This window comes from Ranitomeya variabilis, chromosome 7, assembly GCF_051348905.1.
Source record: "Ranitomeya variabilis isolate aRanVar5 chromosome 7, aRanVar5.hap1, whole genome shotgun sequence".
Classification (NCBI taxonomy): Eukaryota; Metazoa; Chordata; class Amphibia; order Anura; family Dendrobatidae; genus Ranitomeya; species Ranitomeya variabilis.
Window position 1 is genome coordinate 46,233,335 of NC_135238.1, and position 18,777 is coordinate 46,252,111.

General features: G+C 46.2%; 1 pseudogene across 1 annotated transcript in view; it reads left to right on the forward strand.

Moving 5' to 3' along the window:
* Positions 1–18,777, forward strand: part of LOC143786223 (piwi-like protein 1) — a 107,300-nt pseudogene that overhangs the window by 32,862 nt on the left and 55,661 nt on the right. Inside the window, exon 7 of the transcript XR_013218247.1 lies at positions 7,444–7,555. The product of XR_013218247.1 is annotated as a piwi-like protein 1 (transcript). The remainder of the gene's footprint in view (positions 1–7,443; positions 7,556–18,777) is intronic.

The window sequence follows — 18,777 nt, forward strand, 5'->3', positions numbered from 1 at the left end:
ATAAAAAATTCTGCGTGTTTTTTTATTTTTGTGTTCTTCTTGATGGTGTTCGTCGTATTAAAAAAATGACCCAATAACATTCTCCTTATTTGTACAGCTACAGCAATGCTAAACTTGTCTTTTTTAAGTAGGTAAAAAAAATATTTGAACTTTGTTTAAAAAAATAAAATAAATTAGTTTGACCATTTTCTGAGTCCTTTAATTTTTTTTTTCTTCTATCCATGGAGCGGTGTGAGGCTTTGATTTTTGTGTGGCGAGCTGTAGTTTTTGTCGATACCACTTTGAGGTACATACAATGGTTTCTTCACATATTGTATTTTTAGGAAACTTGGATCTACTAAAAATCAGCAGTTCTGCCATTATTTTCTTTTACTTTACAGCGTTAAATCATTTTATTTTTTTTTATTCCTTCTTTTGTTACTGGTGATGATACTAAATATGATCTTATTTTATTTTTTAAAATTCTGTATTTCTCCTACGCCTCATTGGGGGACACAGGACCATGGGTGTTATGCTGCTGCCACTAGGAGGACACTAAGTAAACAGAAAGATTAACTCCTCCTCTGCAGTATACACCCCTTCACTGGATACAATTTCAACCAGTTCTTGCTTAGTGTCTGTAGGAGGCACTTGGGTCTGTTTTCAGGCCCCAACTTTCTTATTTTAATTTTTATTTTAAAGTTTTTAGTTTTCTGTAAATTTTTAATTTTTTACTTAACGGAGTGAAGGGGGCGACGGGTTCCTTTTTTATAGGGTCCGCTCTCCCCCGAACCATCAACAGGCGAGCACGGCGAGTATACCTCCCCGTCCCTCTCCTGCGACGTATGGGGCACGCCTAATCTACGCTAGGGCGACGGTTCCTATACGGTCCCGATCTCCCCCCTGTAAGATGGCGAGCACATGGAGTTTACCTCTTATGTGCATCTCCCGGGCTCCACCGCACTCAAGCCCTCATCTTGGCGTCTCGTAGTCCCCACAGTAGCCGTAAGCCCCCTGTGGCAGGCGCAGAAGAACCCTGCAAAAATCTCCATGCGGCAGGCACACCTGTAAGTCCCCTGAGAAGGCAAGCATGCTTCAGGAGGCTCTCCGTCCCCCGACACAGGGAGGATCGATTGAGCTGGAGGTGGTCCCTCCTTTGGTGAGTACTATCTTCCTCACGCTACCGGCGTGGGAAGAAGCGGTCCGGGTCCCTGGGGAGAGGTACCGCTGGCTAGATGCCAGCGACGATCGTTAGGCGCGGCGTCGCGGCCGCCTGAGCGCTTCGTCGGCCGGTTCCACTAATTTAGTCCCCGGCTTCTCCAGCCGGACTAGGCCGCAGTTCAAAAAACCTGCCCACGCCGGAGCCCCGCCCACTGTTCAGGCGCTTCTCGTTTTGAATGAGAAGAGCCCTGCAAATCTCGGGCGCCATCTTGGGACTCCACTGCTACAGGGAAATACAGCCGAAAACGCTACCTCCCTCTCTTCCTCCCTGGGGACACCAGTTCAGGACCGTGGGTAAGCTGCTTCGCTGCATAGGGAAAAGCTTAACCCCTTCCCTGCTCACATAACTGCTACTGCGGTTTATCGGAGATAGACATTCACTATGTCTCAATCTATGGAAAAAAAAAAAAAAAAGGGGGACGAAAAAGCACACTGTATTTTTTACCATTTGTGCCACTTGCAAGTCTGCCTTGCCAAGTACCCACAGTCCCCCCTTGTGCCAGAACTGTGACCTGGCCAGTGCGCAGCCGCCTTCTGCCGCCACTTCCTATGTCGTCTCCTGAGTGGGCCGCGCACGTTCAGTGAAATCCTGGGTCCTCCTTAAACCAGAATTCACCTCCGTCGGCTGCGACGGAATTTGATAACGGCGCGGGGCTGTCCGAACACAGGGGGTGCACCGTTGTACGGGACTCCCGGGGTTCCAGGAAAAGGACCTTTTCCCCATCTCCCGTACACGCGCGAGCTTCAGCTTCTGCAAGCTCATTTTCTCGCTCCCCCTCCCCTGAGGGTCGCAGCGTACAGGGCTCAGTATATGAGTCGGAGGAATCTTTAACCCAGACTCCTCTATTGGTCAGGCATTAATGGTGGACGATGAATCTGCTTCCTCTCAGGAACACGTTGTATCTTTTAAGAAGTCTCCATAATCACCCTGAGTTTCAGGATATTATCCAAGACACAGGGAGCAGAAAAGCGCTTTACGGCTCAAAAAGCCACGGAAGCTAAATATCCTTTCTCAAGGGATCTGGAGAAGGGCTTACTTCTTTCTCCTTCTGGATCCTGCCGTGTCGCGGCTTGCATCCAAAACAATCTTCTCTCTGTCAGACGATTCATCAGTCAAAAACCCTTCTGACCGCCAGATTGATTATTTGGCTCGCTCAGTCTTTGAAGTCTCAGGAGCAGCCCTCCTTCCATCCTTTGCTGCTACCTGGGTAGCTAAGGCAATGGTGACCTGGGCTGAGGTGTTGACCTTTACCGTCCACGGCAGTAATCTTCCCCCAGGGACGGCCAGACTAGTTAACCAGTTAGCTCAGGCCGGAGATTTTGTCGTTAGCGCCTCCATAGATGCGGCTAATTGCGCAGCGCAAGCGGCTGCTAACGCAATTTCCATCGGGGGGGCCCTATGGCTCCGCGATTGGCGAGCAGACTCTCCTTCCAAAAAGTCGCTGACCTCTCTTCCTTACCAAGCGGGTTGTTTAATTTGGGGGAAAACCTAGACCAAATCATTTCTGACGCTACCGGATTATTTAAAAAAAAAAAAAAAAAAAGAAAGAAAAAAAGTGAATTTCTTCCCCAGCATGGAATCAGCAGCAGTTTCGATTCCGGTCATTTCGTAACAACTCCAGTTTGTCGTCCTCTTCCCCCGGTTCGGGACGTCGGGACAACAGAACTTCCCAGGTCTCATACAGACCAAACCGTTCCTGGAAACCCGGACCCAGGCCGTCTGCCCCTGAGCCGTCCGCATCCCTTAAACCTTCACAATGACTCGTTGGCTTGTCCGGCTGACACTGACAACGTAGGCTGACGCCTTCTTTCGTTCCGTCAACAGTGGCTCTTGGTCGTTCACGACGAGTGGGTCAGAGAGCTCGTGTCTTCCGGATACAAAATCGAGTTTTTTTCTCTTCGCGCCATACAGGCGCTTCAAAAGGATGGTGTCATCACTCCAGTCCCTCGTGACCAAAGGTTCACGTGGTTTTACTCCAACCTTTTCGTGGTCCCAAAGAAGGACGGGACTCTACGGCCCATACTGGATCTCAAACTGCTAAAACAAATTCGTACGGGTCCGACACTTCAGGATGGACCGCCTCCGTTCCGTTGTCGCGTCCCTGGAAAAAGGAGAGTGCCTTGCATTCATAGACATCAAAAGATGCCTATCTACACATCCCAATTTTTCCCTCTCATCAGCAGTTCCTGCTCTTTGCAGCCCAAGAAGTACACTTCCAGTCTGTGGCCTTGCCCTTCGGACTTGCCACCGCCCCCAGAGTCTTCACAAAGGTCATGGCGGCTGTCATGGCCATTCTTCACGCTCGGGGAGTGGTAGTCCTGCCATATCTGGACGACCTATTAATCAAAGGTCCGTCCCAGTCTACCTGCGAGGAGTCGGTGAGCATCACCGTGGATTCTCCTTCTCGCCTGGGTTGTAAGATCAACTTCGAGAAATCATCTCCAGTGCCGGCCCAGCAAATCTCCTTCCTGGGCATGATTTTGAACTCTTCCCGCGGGCTGGTCATTCTCCCTCCAGAGAAGGTTCTATCCTTACAACAGGGAGCGCGCAGGCTCTTCCGCCCAGTCCCTCACTCCATTCGCTTTGCGATGCGCATCCTCGGAAAAATGGTTGCGGCGATGGAAGCCTTTCTGTTTGCGCAGTGCCATCCCCGTCCCTTGCAACAGGCGCTCCTTTTAAATAACAACTTATATGACTAAACACCATGGTAACTCATAATATGACAAAAATCTGTACCATAGGTGAAAAAGGACCAACAAGACCTATCATCAGGATAAGCACATGACACAAGAGGAAAACGATGAAAAATGGTCACACACAATAAATAGAAATGCTATAAACTTTATTAATACCAAACCACAATATTAAAACCAGGTGAGCGGAGGGAAGGTAGTAAAGCACAGAAAACACTGTTATGAAGTTAACAGGAAGGGCGCCACCAGAAATAACAGTCCTACAGGCTTATACATTATCAGAGTAGAAAAAATAAGCAAAAGTAGGAAACAAATAGTAAAAAACTAAATAAACCAAAATAATAACTTGATCCTACTGCAGTCAGGGATACCAAGCCAAATACCAACAGTTCACATATAAGATAGGTGAGTACAAGAACCGCTATAATGCTATCCTAATTGAAATCCCATACCTATCAAACAAACATAGTAGATATTAGTAAAGCAAGGTACCCACCGCACAGAGGACTGTAGTACTGGAGGCGCGCTTCCACCCCAACGCGCGTTTCGGCGATCACACCTTCATCAGGGGGCCCCTGATGAAGGTGTGATCGCCGAAACGCGCGTTGGGGTGGAAGCGCGCCTCCAGTACTACAGTCCTCTGTGCGGTGGGTACCTTGCTTTACTAATATCTACTATGTTTGTTTGATAGGTATGGGATTTCAATTAGGATAGCATTATAGCGGTTCTTGTACTCACCTATCTTATATGTGAACTGTTGGTATTTGGCTTGGTATCCCTGACTGCAGTAGGATCAAGTTATTATTTTGGTTTATTTAGTTTTTTACTATTTGTTTCCTACTTTTGCTTATTTTCTCTACTCTGATAATGTATAAGCCTGTAGGACTGTTATTTCTGGTGGCGCCCTTCCTGTTAACTTCATAACAGTGTTTTCTGTGCTTTACTACCTTCCCTCCGCTCACCTGGTTTTAATATTGTGGTTTGGTATTAATAAAGTTTATAGCATTTCTATTTATTGTGTGTGACCATTTTTCATCGTTTTCCTCTTGTGTCAGGCGCTCCTTTTAGCCTGAGACAGAAGCCCGGTTCCTCTCGACCGTCGCTTTCATCTACCCCCACAGGTCAGGCAGACCCTCAGGTGGTGGACACTACAGTCTTCCTTGAACCAAGGGAAATCCTTTCTTCCTGTGCGCTGGTTAGTGGTGACTACCGATGCCAGCCTTTTTGGCTGGGGTGCAATTTTTATTCTCCACACGGCACAGGGTCGTTGGTCCACGACATAGTCACGTCTCCCAATCAATATCCTGGAAATTTGAGCGCTCATTCTCGCTTTACACAACTTTCACCAACCTTCTCGCAGGTCATCCCATCAGAATTCAATCCCACAATGCCACAGCCGTGGCGTACATCAACCACAAGGGGGAACCCGCAGCAGAGCAGCCATGCGCGAAGTCTCCCACATCCTGCGATTGGCAGAGACCAATCACTCGCTCATATCGGCGATCCACATACCGGGCGTGGAGAATTGGGAAGCGGACTTCCTCAGTCGCCAAAGTCTTGCTTCGGGCGAGTGGTCCCTCCATCCGGAAGTTTTCCAGCAGATTTGCCTTCGCTGGCTGACGCCGGATGTGGATCTCATGACCTTGAGGTTCAACAACCAGGTTCCCCAGTTCATTGCCCGTTCCCACGATCCTCGCGCCATCGGGGTAGATGCCCTGGTTCTGTCGTGGCATCCGTTCCAGCTGCCATACATTTTTCCGCCCCTTTCTCTGCTTCCGAGAGTCATCAAAAAGATCAGAGCAGAGGGGAGACCGGTGATTCTCGTCGCGCCCGACTGGCCGCGCCGAGCATGGTACGCGGAACTCGTCCAAATGGTCGCCGACACCCCCTGGCGCCTTCCAGATCGCACGGACCTTCTCTTCTAGGGCCCAATTTGCCATCAGAACTCTGGGACCCTGTCTTTGATGGCGTGGCCGTTGAATCCTGGATTTTAGCCCAAGCCGGATTCTCTCCGGGGGTCCTTCTACCATGATTCGCGCTAGGAAACCCGTATCCATGCGCATTTATCATCGCACCTGGCGTATCTTCTTTTCATAGTGCAATACCCATGGACGTTTGCCCTTAGTCTTTTCCATTCCGTCCATTCTGGAGTTTCTCCAATCAAGTTTAGAGTCAGGCCTTGCCCTAAGCTCGCTCAAGGGACAAGTGTCCACCTTGTCTGTTCTATTCCAACGAAGGATCGCTTCCAGGCTGCCGGTTAAGACGTTCATCCAAGGAGTCTCCCGGGTGGTCCCTCCCTATAGAATGCCTTTGGCGTCATGGGATCTTCACTTGGTTCTCGGAGTTCTTCAGGAGGCCTCTTTCGAACCATTGCAGGACATCTCTCACCCTCCTCTCATCGAAGGTGGTCTTTCTAGTGGCAATTACGTCAATTAGGAGAGTTTCTGAGTTGGCGGCTCTCTCTTGCCGACCCCCCCCCCCCCCTTTTCTGAATTTTTTAACCAGATAAGGTGGTTTTGAGAACCTCTCCCGAGGACATTGTCTTCCCGTCTTTCTGTCCTGCACCTACTCATTGTATCGAGAAAGCTCTCCATACTCTGGATCTGGTTTGAGCTCTTCGGAGGTACATATCTCGCACGGCTCCCTTCCGTAAGTCGGATGTCCTCTTCGTGCTTCCGGAGGGACATTGGAAGGGTCTACCTGCCTCAAAGGCCACTCTAGCCAAGTAGATTTGTTCCGCTATTCAGGAATCCTATCGTGTCAAGAACACTCCTGTCCCACCTGGGATTCAGGCGCATACCACCCGGTTGGTTGGTGCTTCTTGGGCCATTCGGCACCAGGCGTCCGCACATCAGCTTGTAAAGCTACGACTTTCACGAAGCACTACCTCATCCATACTCAGGCTTCGGCAGACGCTGCCCTCGGCAGGCGCATTCTGCACACATCGGTACCTCAGTAAGCTGGTGGTACATGGGGTATTAGCATATTGCTCCCCACCCAGGGACTGCTTTTGTACGTCCCATGGTCCTGTGTCCCCCAATGAGGCGTAGGAGAAAAGGAGATTTTTGTGTACTCACCGTAAAATCTTTTTCTCCAAGCTACTCATTGGGGGACACAGCACCCACCCTGTTAGCCTGTTTTGGCTTGTTGTTACTTCTTTGGTTTTGACATAGTTTGTCTTTGTTCATGCTCCTACTGCTTTACTACCGAACTGGTTGAAATTGTATCCAGTGAAGGGGTGTATACTGCAGAGGAGGAGTTAATCTTTCTGTTTACTTAGTGTCCTCCTAGTGGCAGCAGCATAACACCCATGGTCCTGTGTCCCCCAATGAGTAGCTTGGAGAAAAAGATTTTACGGTGAGTACACAAAAATCTCCTTTTTTGACCTAGGAAAACGTGATCATATTAGATTTTTTTTTTTTTTTAGAATATTTTTAATATTATATATATATTTTAATTTCTGCTAAAGAGCGTGAAATTTCGATTTGTTTGATCACTTATTCTCTACTGAATTCTTAATTTCACTGATCAACGCTGCTTTTTGTGCAGGTACAACAATAAAACCTACCGTATAGACGAGATCGCCTGGAACATGACTCCAGCGTCCACCTTCAAGAAGGCAGACGGAAGCGAGATCAGCTTTGTGGACTACTATAAGAACGTAAGACCTGCTGGGAATAATGAGAACTGGGAGCCTTGAGTGCGAAACCTCAGGAAACCTGTTTTTTTTTTTTTTTCTTTTTTAATTTCGTTGTTAAATATAATTGAGAAAAAAATTCTTTAAAAAAACCCTTGGATTGTCCACAACTCGTATTGCTGATTTATCCTTGGAGTTGGACACCTGACACCAACAAATATTTGCTGTTTTCAGCTCCCGTTGCGACTGTGTACAAAGAAAGATTTTGGATACTTGTCGTAAAATCTGTTTCTTGGAACCTTCTTTTGGGGACACAGGAAACCATAAGTGTAAGCTGCTGACACTGTGCAGAATAAAGCTTACTCCTCCCCAGCAGTATATACCCACCATCTGGGAGAGAACCAACCAGTTTGGGAGAAAACTGGGGGAAAGGGGTTAAAGTAGATTATCCTAAATGTAACCCACAATGGCTCAAACAGGGAGCGGGTGTCGTGTCCCCTAATGAAGGCTCAGAGAAAAAGATTTTACGGAAAGTACCCAAAATCTTCTTTTCTCTATTGCTTCATTGGGGGACACCGTAAACCATAGGATATCATAAAGCAGTCCTTCGTGTGGGAAGAGACAGGTACTCAAAAATGTAAGGTTGGTCCACTGCTGCAGGAGGGACGTCCCTAATCCAGATTTGTGATCGCTAAAGAATAGACGAGAACCGTGTAGCACTAGGAGAAGGTGTGGACTGAAGACGAGGAAGCGATCTAACAGCCCGTGAAACTCCCACTGTTGTGATCCTAAGTGGAATAGGTCTTTACCTCACTCTGTTCCTGGCAAGATCCTGATTGAAAATAGACGATGGGAGGAAAAAAGTATGAAATGCCTAGAGAAGGAAGGGAGGTAACGGCTTTACAAGGAAGGAGTGCAACCAGGCTCAGGACCCTTTGCAACCAGACATATAATAATAATAATAATAATAATAATCTTTATTTTAATATAGCGCTAACATATTCCGCAGCACTTTACAGTTTACACACAGTTTCATCGCTGTCCCCGATGGGGCTCACAATCTAAATTCCCTATCAGTATGTCTTTGGAATGTGGGAGGAAACCAGAGAACCCGGAGGAAACCCACGCAAACAGGGAGAGAACATACAAACTCCTTGCAGATGTTGTCCTTGGTGGGATTGAATCCAGAACCCCAGTGCTGCAAGGCTGCAGTGCTAACCACTGACCCACCGTGCTGCTCTGGCGGGAAAACGGTGGACGCCTTGCTATGATTTAGTTAAACACCCTGGTTGGAGAGACCCAGCGGCCTTATAGTCTGCTGCCTCTGTGTCCTGATGCAAACTAAGGGGCTGAGAAATCTGGAGGATGAAGAAGGGCCCATGAGATGAGCAGGACTGAGAAAAGGAACATTGAGTTCAGTTCAAAGAACACCAGATTGTCTTGTTTAGTGTTCCGCTCTGGATGTAAGTCACGGCTCATGCGGATAAGGTGGACCCTGAACTTCGAAGGGTTGGTCAAAGGGAAGATTCTTGGTCTTTAAAAGTGTCCCTGGGCTGTAAGCTCCTCGTATACAGCTCTGCAAGCTGAGTAAAAGTATCCATGGACACAGCCTACCACCAATAGGCAAAGGTATTGGCATTTGCTTCACCCAAGGGGGGAGAAACTAGGGTACGATCTGGGGACGGACCATCGTGTTCCTTGCAATGAAAGGCAAGAGTTGTTTCAATGTCAACTGAATTTGGTGAACACGCTGAAGAAGAGAGGGGAAGAGGCAGGGAGATGGACACCGAAGAGACAATATCACTAGAAGGACCGAAGACTCTTCTCCATGGGCGCCAAGGTCTTTCCATGGTAAAATTCCACACACAGGTTAAATAGGCGTGATAACGTCTACAAGGGAGTAGTAACAACCGCTCGTCTGAAGGGAAGGCTCTGAAGAGAAGATCCTTCCCTGTCTCTGGAGATGGAAACTACTGGTCACGTTGTAAGCAGAAAAGAACCAGCTTAGGCTACGTTCACATTAGCGTTAAGCTAATTTGCGTCGGGTTTGCGTCGGCGACGCAGCGGCGACGCATGCGTCATGCGCCCCTATACTTAACATGGGGGACGCATGCGTTTTTTTGTGTTGCGTTGTGCGACACATGCGTCTTTTTTGACGCAAGCGTCGGACCAAGAAAACGCAACAAGTTGCATTTTTCTTGCGTCCGATTTTCGGCAAAAACCGACGCATGCGTCGCAAAACGCAGCGTTTTTGCGTGCGTTTTGACGCGTTTTTGCGTGCGTTGTGCGTTGCGTCGCCGACGCAGCGGCGCACAACGCTAGTGTGAACGTAGCCTTAAGGACGAGCTCTCACGTCCTGATAGGCAAAGTTCTCTCGGCGAATGAGATTCATCAAGAGACACAGCCTTAATGTGGTCCTTGCCTTGTATGGTGGTCCCAGGCTGCGGCATCAGATGCTTCATCTTGAAGCATATGGAAACAGTCGGTCCGTCACAGTACGAGATAGGTGACGGCCCTGGAAGGATGGAAAAAGGCTAATACCTGAATGCAGGAATGTGAAACCAGAGATACAGTTGTGCTCAGAAGTTTACACACCCAGCAGAATTTTTGATTTATTGGCCTTTTTACAGAGAATATGAATGATAACACCAAAACATTTCCTCCACTCATGGTCAGTGGTTGGGTGAAGCCATTTACTGTGAGACTGTGTTTTCTCTTTTTAAATCATAATGACAACACAAAACATCCACATGACCCTGATCAAAAGTTCACATACCCCATTTCTTATTACGGTGTGTTGCCCCCTCTAACATCAATAACAGCTTGAAGTCTTTTGTGGTAGTTGTGGATGAGGTTCTTTATGTTCTCAAATGGTAAAGCTGCCTACTCTTCTTGGCAAAAAGCCTCCAGTTCCTGTAAATGGATGATGATGGAGCAGAGGGGATCCAGACGTGGAGCTGGATTGTGCCTGCTTCCTGGACCTATGTGAGGTCTGTCATGACTGCTTGCTTCTGAAACTTGTAGGGAAATGATCAGAGCTGCAGGGACGGAGGATTAATCAGTCAGATGTGTGGAGACCTCTGCCAACGACTAAGATGCCTTGGTCAGGTCTCTACTACGAGAGATCGGGAGGCAACCTACTTGGAGGAGGGGGTACGCTCTTATTCCTGGCGGTGGGGGGTTCCTGAGAGACTTTCATGTTTGGGTTGCTGCAGTCAATGCAAGGACCAATTCCATGAAGACACTAATAGGCCGGTGTCACACTAGCGAGTTTTACAGACGTATGAGAGGTGCAGAAAATACGGATTGCATACGGTACAATGATTCCCTATGTCCCAGCTCCTATCTGCCGTATTTTACTGATCTGTATTATACGGTCTTGTACGGCCGTAGAAAATCGCAGCATGCTGCGTTTGTCACCGTATTGCGCAAAAAAATCGCCAATGAAAATCTATGGGGGCGAGAAAATTACTGATTACACACGGACCATGCATGTGACTTGCGAGAAATACGCAGCGATGTTCTATAGAAAAGCCGGTAATTCAGTGCAGTGTACAGTACAATCACACTGACAGAATAGAATAGGTAGAATAAATGTGTACACATAGAATAGGTGTGTGTGTATATGTATGTGTGTGTGTGTGTGTGTGTGTATATATATATATATATATATATATATACACTCACCGGCCACTTTATTAGGTACACCATGCTAGTAACGGGTTGGACCCCCTTTTGCCTTCAGAACTGCCTCAATTCTTCGTGGCATAGATTCAACAAGGTGCTGGAAGCATTCCTCAGAGATTTTGGTCCATATTGACATGATGGCATCACACAGTTGCCGCAGATTTGTCGGCTGCACATCCCAAAGATGCTCCATACAAGGCAGGATGGATCCATGCTTTCATGTTGTTTACGCCAAATTCTGACCCTACCATCCGAATGTCGCAGCAGAAATCGAGACTCATCAGACCAAGCAACGTTTTTCCAATCTTCTACTGTCCAATTTCGATGAGCTTGTACAAATTGTAGCCTCAGTTTCCTGTTCTTAGCTGAAAGGAGTGGTACCCGGTGTGGTCTTCTGCTGCTGTAGCCCATCTGCCTCAAAGTTCGACGCACTGTGCGTTCAGAGATGCTCTTAGGCCTACCTTGGTTGTAACGGGTGGCGATTTGAGTCACTGTTGCCTTTCTATCAGCTTGAACCAGTCTGCCCATTCTCCTCTGACCTCTGGCATCAACAAGGCATTTCCGCCCACAGAACTGCCGCTCACTGGATTTTTTTTCTTTTTCGGACCATTCTCTGTAAACCCTAGAGATGGTTGTGCGTGAAAATCCCAGTAGATCAGCAGTTTCTGAAATACTCAGACCAGCCCTTCTGGCACCAACAACCATGCCACGTTCAAAGGCACTCAAATCACCTTTCTTCCCCATACTGATGCTCGGTTTGAACTGCAGGAGATTGTCTTGACCATGTCTACATGCCTAAATGCTCTGAGTTGCCGCCATGTGATTGGCTGATTAGAAATTAAGTGTTAACAAGAAGTTGGACAGGTGTACCTAATAAAGTGGCCGGTGAGTGTATATATTCACAATGTATGAGAAAAGTTGATCAAGCGGCACTGTCTCTGTGATAAATAGCTGTCTCCAGACGGCGCAACCTGGGTCAGGTGCTTTATCAATGGTTATATCAGCCCGATACTCTTACAACTTCGGGTGCTCCTCCGCAGAAAATTAGATATATATACAATCCAGAAGTGAAGGATGCGAGGGCACTCACCAGTCTTCAAATTCCAAGCTTTATTCACAAAATATTTCCATTAAAATTCATGGCTGGGGTTGCCACGACCAAAACCGGAGCTCGTGTGAGCAGGGGAGTGCAGGGACGACGGCCGTTTCGCGCTGTGCTTTGCGCTTCTACGGGTCACTCAGACAACCTCTTTAAGCTCATCAAGAGAATGCCAAGAGTGTGCAAAGCAGTCATCAAAGCAAAAGGTGGCTACTTTGAAGAACCTAGAATTTAAGACATATTTTCAGTTGTTTCACACTTTTTTGTTAAGTATATAATTCCACATGTGTTAATTCATAGTTTTGATGCCTTCAATGTGAATTTACAATTTTCATAGTCATGAAAATGTTGAGGGAGGATTTAAAGTGATCCTTCACGGTTAACCCAGTGATTTCCAAATTAATATATAAGGTGTTGCCGGCAACTGAAAATGACCAGACGGAGACGTGTGTCTCTGTATGGGGGATCGAGCTGATCTCTGGCCCCCGTTTATTCTGCATGACTATATCACAGTCATAGAAATTACACTTCAACCAATCAGCATAAGAACACGCTCACGGTTCTTAGCCTATAAGAATACAGGAACAATCTGTGCGTCAAAGTTTTGTAGAACAATACACCCTCAGTCTCATGTTCTACCGAGGTTGCAACAATCAAGGTCTCATCAAAATCTCATAACAGCTGTAACCTTCAGCCTACTAACAAAATTTATATCAAAACAACAAAATGGAGTCGAAAAGCACAAAATGGAGATTCTTTCTTATTTTCTTCCTTCACATTCCCCCCTAGATAAATTTTGTTAATTAATGTCCAGCATCAGAGATACTATCCCAAGCTCTAAGCTCGAGGGGTACTGGTCTTCACATGGCAGGTGCCATGTTACCAGCCATGGCTGTTGCGGCGTACCCGTCCCCCCTGTATACTAGAATTTACGAATAACAATTATTGATAACAGTAGTGGGGATCCTTTGAAGATAGCCATGCGCTTGGCTTCAACATCTTCATCAGGTAACTTTGTAAAATCGGTGTAGAGAAGAGCAGGGGTGGCAACGCTTTTGGTTTCATCATTAGTTATCCTAGTGCAGAATTTCCTAATACACACAGAAATACAACAAAAAAAACAAGTTTTAGTATTACATACATAACAAGGATAAAGGTGAATACTGGCAGCCATTTTAAATACAGTTATATCTGCAAGCATAGGAAAAAGTTATTGTTTCACAGTATAAGAGTATAGCAGTACAAAAAGGTATAAGAAAATATATTTTCACCTTGACAATCCCCCCTAAATACTAAGTTTTTTTCCCTAAAGAAAGATCCTTCGAGACTGTCCATGTGATGGGAAAAGGGGAGGTGGATTTCTTCATCCAGACACCTCAGAAACTCTCCCCTAGCGAGAGGCCTCCAGGCAGCTGAACCCTTCACTAACCTCACATGGAGTTCTCCCACTGTCCCTAAACAAAATCTCTTAGCATCATCTGAGAATGAGGGGTTCTGTCTACTCTTTTGAGGGGGACATACTTAGGGATCTCCCCTGGATCAGTACCATTGTACTCTGGTGGGTCTACTTCTTGATTGAGATGTTGAGGGAGGATTTAAAGTGATCCTTCACGGTTAACCCAGTGATTTCCAAATTAATATATAAAGTGTTGCCGGCAACTGAAAATGACCAGACGGAGACGTGTGTCTCTGTATGGGGGATCGAGCTGATCTCTGGCCCCCGTTTATTCTGCATATCATTTTTATAATCATAAAAAATTATACTTCAACCAATCAGCATAAAAACACGTTCACGGTTTTTAGCCTATAAGAATGCAGAACTTCAACCAATCAGCATAAGAACATGCTCACAGTTCTTAGCCTATAAGAATGCAGGAACAATCTGTGCGTCAAAGTTTTGTAGAACAATACACCCTCAGTCTCATGTTCTGTCCAAGTTGCAACAATCAAGGTCTCATCAAGGTTTCATACCCTCAGTCTCATGTTCTGTCCAAGTTGCAACAATCAAGGTCTCATAACAGCGGTAAAGTTTAGCCTACTAACAAAATTTATATCAAAACAACAAAATGGAGTCGAAAAGCACAAAATGGAGATTCTTTCTTAATTTCTTCCTTCACATTCCCCCCTAGATAAATTTTGTTAATTAATGTCCAGCATCAGAGATACTATCCCAAGCTCTAAGCTCGAGGGGTACTGGTCTTCACATGACTGGTGCCATGTTACCAGCCATGTCTGCTGCGGCGTACCCGTCCCCCCTGTATACTAGAATTTACGAATAACAATTATTGATAACAGTAGTGGGGATCCTTTGAAGATAGCCATGCGCTTGGCTTCAACATCTTCATCAGATAACTTTGTGAAATCGGTGTAGGGAAGAGCAGGGGTGGCAACGCTTTTGGTTTCATCACTAGTTATCCTAGTGCAGAATTTCCTAATACACACAGAAATACACCAAAAAAACAAGTTTTAGTATTACATACATAACAAGGATAAAGGTGAATACTGGCAGGCCATTTTAAATAGTTATATCTGCAAGCATAGGAAAAAAAGTTATTGTTTCACAGTATGAGTATAGCAGTACAAAAAGGTATAAGAAAATATATTTTCACCTTGACAATCCCCCCTTAATACTAAGTTGTTTTTTTTTTCCCTAAAGAAAGATCCTTCGAGACTGTCCATGTGATGGGAAAAGGGGAGGTGGATTTCTTCATCCAGACACCTCAGAAACTCTCCCCTAGCGAGAGGCCTCCAGGCAGCTGAACCCTTCACTAACTTCACATGGAGTTCTCCCACTGTCCCTAAACAAAATCTCTTAGCATCATCTGAGAATGAGGGGTTCTGTCTACTCTTTTGAGGGGGACATACTTAGGGATCTCCCCTGGATCAGTACCATCGTACTCTGGTGGGTCTACTTCTTGATTGAGAAAGGTGCCAGTCGGAGTTGCTTTCACTAACTACCTAGGCCTGCCCAGGTGTACTTATACGTCCATCATATTATCATTATTTGTTTGTAAAATGAGAAAGGTTGGTTCTCAGGGTCAGCCAATTGTTTTTGCATAGCTAGTCAGAGGGCCTCCAGGGATAATACTCCTGTATCTGTCTTACCCTACCTGATGTGGTTGGTTCTCTGGTGGTGGGGGCGACATGACATGCTGGTCTACAGCTCCTTCCCAAAAGGATTACTGTCAGCCTACTCCCAAAAGTTAGTGTCTCCAGTATCCACCAACCACAATCCTGTGTCAGCTTTTGTCACTGCATGTGATCTTGTCTGGACAGGATTCAGTGTAATTCTCTTAGGTCGGGTTGCAGCACGAGTCATACGAGTGTTAGGGCCCAAGTCCTCAACTATACCCTGGAAGGCATCACAGCTATAATTGACAAATCTTTGTTCACTGTAATATATATATATTTGATCCATTCAACATTTTTATTAATCTGCACCTGTGGGATTATAGAAGCAAAGCCGGCATAAATCTGGTTCTGGGCTTTAAACTGGTCAGACACCCCCCTTGGCACTCCAATGGTATCAATATATACTAGTGGATCTTCTTCACAACTCATGTGGAGCTGATCGAGATTTCTCCTCTTTCTGGTAAGTTCATCAGGTATCTTTGGATCCCAAAAATAAAATCTTGAACTGCATAACTAGTTTAACAAGGGTGCATTGGCCTATCCAGGCATTAGGCAACCTAGGACGGAGCTTACCGTCTCCACATAACCAATAAATATCATACATATATTCTGTATGTTTGATTAGCAAATCAGTATCTAGAGAACTGCTCCCCTTGCAGAAACCTGTCTCGAAGATCCCTACTAGTGTACCTGTGGTGTCGTGGGAATTATAGCAGGTGTAATTGTCAGCTAATACGGTTACTTCTCCTGGGACCTTTAGTTTAGGTTCTTCATGAATTAGTGGGACATAATCTGGACAATCAGTGGACTTCAAACCTTTCAACAGATTCATAACACAGGCAGTGGTGTTGTCATCAGGGAAAAGCAATGCATGTGTGTATAGGTGTGTATTCGCAGCAGCACAAGCAATACATCCTACAGAGATATTCTGGACTCTTACATTGTATCTCACCCATTCTAACCATAGGTTTTTCCTTGGGGCTGTTTGTGTTTCTATGGAGAAAACCTCTTGCCAACTGAGACCTGGAATGGGGATCACTTCATTAACTACATTTTGCAAAAGCTCACCTGGGCCTAAATTCCCATGGTATCCACTACTAAATACATAATTATAATGCCTTCCCAGTACAAATGTCTGCAGGTCAGCAGATTGGGGGCTTTCGAGATTTAGGAGGAGGGGGTGACAACTTTTACCCCATCTACAGCCCCTAAGTGGTTGCAGAAAGGCTGTTAGATGCATTCTCTCACGAAAACTCCTACCCGTCCCATCCTTGGGAACATGGCTTCACTAGATTTATATCCCCAATCATCTCCCGTATTCCAGGCAGCATCTGACCAATAATAACAGTTATTGTTGTCATTTCTGGTAACACACATATAAAACTGGATGGTCCCCTCTACCACCCGTTCAGTCTCGGGGCACTTGACTACATCACAGAAATCAAATCGCCAGATATTCGCCGGGGCTGTCAGGTTTACCCAGAGAATAGTAGGACCAGAATTCTTATTTTTACAATAGGGACCAAAGAGGTAGGGGCGAGGATAGCCCTCAGTTCCAGGATCAAAAACAACAGTCTCTTTTACAGTGTGAGGCATGGATCCAGGTGCTCTTTCTTTCGAGTTTTACTGCAGGGGGGGTAACCAGGATCACCGTGTGAGGTCCTTCAAATCTCGGCTGGAGACAATCTCTGCGCACAAACTTTTTCACATACACCAGGTCTCCTGGCACAAAGGGATGGTGTCCAGGAACCTTGTCTGAGTCTGGAAGAGAACTGAAGACAGTTAAATGCACTTTGGCAAGGTGTCCATGTAAGGCCTGCACATAGCTAGTCAAGTCCTGGTACTTGAGCTGCAACTGTTGTGGAAAGAAACCTTCAATATAGGGGCTCCTGCCAAACAGAATCTCATACGGTGACAGTCCTGTCTTCCTGTTTGGGGTATGTCTTACTGAAAACAAAGCTAGAGGAAGGCATACTGTCCATGGTTTACCAGTCTCTGCCATTGCCTTCTGGATTTTAAGCTTAAGAGTTCCATTTAGTCTCTCCACTTTTCCACTACTCTGCGGATGGTATGGAGTATGCAATGCTTGACTTACCCCCAGTGCTGCCATTACCTCTGACATGATCTCTCCAGTAAAATGGGAGCCCCGATCGCTTTCAGTGACTTCAGGAACTCCATACCTGCATATGATCTCAGCCATCAGTTTCTTCACCGTTGTCTTAGCCGTAGCATTGGCAACTGGGTAGGCTTCTGGCCAACCTGAAAATAAATCAATGCAGACCAACACATACTCATACGTCCCTACCCTGGGTAACTGAATATAATCATTCTGCAGTCTCTGGAATTGGTTAAAGGGCCGGGGAGTGTGTTTGGATGGGGTTTTCATTGTCCTACTCTGATTATGTGTGGCACATATCATGCAGCTCTGTACCTGGCTTTCTGCACAGGTGGAAAACCCGGGGGCAATCCATTGTTTCTGTAGGGTGTCACACATGGCCGTCTTCGAGTGGTGCACATTCCCGTGCAGAACCTGTGCCATCATTGGGTATAGTACCTGTGGTAGGCAGACCTTTTCACCCCTCCCCCATAGTCCAGTGACGGTATCAGAGCAAGCCCCTATCTTTTGCCACCTATTTTTCTCCTCCTTACTTGCCTGTTCTTGTAACCGGGCTAAGATGTCTTTCAACACAAATGGAGATGGTGGGGTGTCTAGGTGATGTACTTGAGAGGCTACAGGAGTGCTTGCTGCTTTCTTGGCAGCCTGGTCTGCCAGTGCGTTACCCTTAGTCCGTCCATCAGTGCCTTTAGTATGTGCCTTTACCTTTATGATGCCTGTTTGGGTGGGAAGCTGTAGTGCATTCATAAGTTGCTGGACTGCCTCAGCACGTTTAAAGGGGTGGCCATTTGCTGTCAGGAAAGCCCTGGCTCTCCAGATAGGCCCATAACCGTGTGCAATGCCAAAAGCATACCTGGAATCAGTGTAGATATTTACAGTCTTACCTTCTGCTAGTTTGCACGCTTCTGTAAGCGCCTTGAGCTTCTGCTTCTTGTGCAGACATATGAGCTGGCATTGACTCTGCCTTGATTACCTCATGTTCTGAGACCACAGCATATCCGGTACAGAAGCGTCCTTGGTCATCTTGGTGACGGGATCCATCTACAAAAAGCTCAAAATCAGCATTAGAATAGGCACACTAGAGACCAGCCGTTTCCTGAGACATCAATTCTAGACAATCATGTGGTTTGGAAACCTGATCTTGTTCCTCTGGATCCATTCTAGAAAGAAAAAGAGTGTCCTTTTTCATGTCACCTACTCCTCCCCCCTTTG